The 2,742-nt window shown below is 47.5% G+C and overlaps 1 pseudogene across 1 annotated transcript; it reads left to right on the top strand.

Moving 5' to 3' along the window:
- Positions 1–815: 815 nt before the first annotated feature.
- On the top strand, positions 816–1,701 carry LOC311601433 (eukaryotic translation initiation factor 1-like; annotated as a pseudogene). The gene is made up of 2 exons (XR_014783647.1): positions 816–1,271; positions 1,530–1,701. The product of XR_014783647.1 is annotated as a eukaryotic translation initiation factor 1-like (transcript).
- The last annotated feature ends 1,041 nt before the right edge of the window (positions 1,702–2,742 follow it).

Here is a 2,742-nt window from a genome sequence, read left to right as displayed (position 1 = left end):
CCAGCCTGGTCTACAAAGTGAGTCTAGGACGGCCAAGGCTACACAGAGAAACCCTGTCTCAAAAAAAAAAAAAAAGAGAGGGATCTGAGCTGGCACACTTCTTTAATCTCAGCACTAGGGAGGCAGAGACACTGATTTCTGGGTCCCAGGATAGCCATGGCTACACAAAGAAACCCTGACTTGACAAACCAGAAGAGGAGGGGGAGGCAGAGGAGGAGGGCGGGGTGGAGGAAGTGGGGTCTGTGGCTGCCAGTAAGAAGTAGCAAGCTATTACTAGTAAGAAGTTCCTGCTACTATGCAAAGTGAAGAGGCGGTTGATACAACCATCCAATCAACTGCAGAAGAGGCTGGGTTTTAGCCTCGTTGGCCTATGATAGGTAAAGGTGAGCTGTTCCTAAGCAGTAACCAATCACTGTGGCCCTGTGAAGCCAGGCAGCCAGAACAAAGCATGAGAGGCTGCAGAGCAAAGGCTGCAGCTCACCAATGTCTGTGTGTAGGAATCAGATTCCGAACTCCCTAGCAAATATGAAGCTGTCGGGTCTGTCTATCAGTAGAGGTCTTTGTGAACTAATGTAGGGAGGGAGCAGAACATAGCTTAAAGGGGCACAGATACCATAGCACAAGTATAGTGTGAGAGAAACGGAACTGAGATTGCGTTGGATTCTTTTTTTTTTGAGACACGGTCTTTCTATGTATCTCTGGCTATCCTGGAAGTCTCTATGTAGACCAGGCTGGACTTGAACTCACAGAGATCCACCTGATCCTGCCTCCCAAATGCTAGACTCAAAAGGTGTGCATCACGCCCAGTCACTGAGCCGCCGCCGAGGACTCAGCTGCCTCCCCCTCGAGCCCCCTCGCTCAGTCCCCCCCTGCCCGCCTTCTCCCGCAGCCACCTTCCGCAGGCCGTTTCCACCGAGGAAAAGGAATCGTATCGTATGTCCGCTATCCAGAACCTCCACTCTTTCGACCCCTTTGCTGATGCAAGTAAGGGTGATGACCTGCTTCCTGCTGGCACTGAGGATTATATCCATATAAGAATTCAACAGAGAAACGGCAGGAAGACCCTTACTACTGTTCCAAGGGATCGCTGATGATTACGATAAAAAGAAACTAGTGAAGGCGTTTAAGAATAAATTTGCCTGCAATGGTACTGTAATTGAGCTTCCAGAATATGGAGAAGTAATTCAGCTACAGGGTGACCAGCGCAAGAACATATGCCAGTTCCTGATAGAGATTGGACTGGCTAAGGACCACCACCTGAAGGTTCATGGGTTTTTTTTTTTCAGTTTTGAATTTTTTTTGGTATTTTTTATTAATTTATCCTTCTTACATCTCAATGGTTATCTCATCCCTTGTATCCTCCCATTCTTCCCTCCCTCCCATTTCCCCCCTACTCCTCTCCCCTATAATTGCCTGAGGGGGACTTCCTCCCCCTTTATATGCTCATAGGGTATCAAGTCTCTTCTTGGTAGCCTGCTATCCTTCCTCTGAGTGCCACCAGGTCTCCCCCTCCAGGGGACGTGGTCAAGGTTTTAAGTGCTTGTGGCTCTGAAGCTTAAGTGAGGATTTCCTTGCAATGAGTAGAATTTCCCTTCTGTCCCTTGTCACAAGTTTAAAAACCTCACAGCTTGTATAATGTAACCATTTGAGGTCTGCTTTTAACTTGGACTAGTGTAACTCCTTCATGCAATAAACTGAAAAGAGCCATGCTGTCTAGTCTGGAAGTCCCTCATTTAAACAGGCCAAGCAGTCAGCCCTGGCAGTATCCAGCCTGAAACAAAGCAATAGCAATGTTTCAGTGGGGCCCAGAACCCCAAGATCACAGAAGGCTGTCTGCCCAGAAGCTCCTCAGGTGGCCCTCTAGAGCCCCCTGCCCTAGGACAGTGTCACCACTTGAACAGCCCAGGTGAACCAGAGGATGAGTAACACCACACCCACCAGCTGAGTCACTAGAGGGAGTCTCCAGTAAGAAAGGACCCCTGGCATCTGGCCAGGCAGGCAAGATTCAGAAAGGGCCACCTTTCCAGGGGACTTGGAACATCTGCCAGGGTCATCTCTGACCAGATAAATCTAGCTAAAGGATGCCGAAGGGCAAGGCCAGTCTGGTATGTGTTTAAACTTCTGACAAGGGAACAAATACCAAACTGACACCATCAGTCATGTGGCTCACTGCAGAGGTTTCAATTCAGTACAGGCAGCTGCTGCCCAGTGCCATGTGAAGGAACAAACTGGTCTTCTGGTTTTCTTTTCCCTTCCAGTTTTAATGTTATGTAATGTATTTAAACCCTTATTTAAATAAAGCTTGTTTTCAGAAATAAAAAATAAAATAAATAAAATAAAAAAGTTTGCATCACATCCAGCTACATTTTTCTTTGAGTATAAAAATAGATCTGTGTTTTGTTTTGTCTGGTTTGGTTCTTCAAGACAGGGTTTCACCGGGCAGTGGTGGCACACGCCTTTAATCCCAGCACTTAGGAGGCAGAGGCAGGCGGATCGCTGTGATTTCCAGGCTAGCCTGGTCTACAAAGCAAGTCCAGGATAGTCAAGGCTACACAGAGAAACCCTGTCTCAAAAAACCAAGAAAAAAAAAAGGACAGGGTTTCACTGTATAGCCCTGGCTGTTCTGTACTCATTTTGTAAACCAGGCTGGCCTCGAACTCACAGAGATCTCCCTGCCTCTGCCTCCTAAGTGGTGAGATTAAAGGCCTGCACAACCATGCCCAGCTATCAGATCAGTCTTAA

Source organism: Acomys minous, assembly GCF_964271855.1.
Source record: "Acomys minous genome assembly, chromosome: 7".
Classification (NCBI taxonomy): Eukaryota; Metazoa; Chordata; class Mammalia; order Rodentia; family Muridae; genus Acomys; species Acomys minous.
Note: the sequence above shows the minus strand (reverse complement) of the source record. Positions and strands in the feature narration are given on the sequence as shown.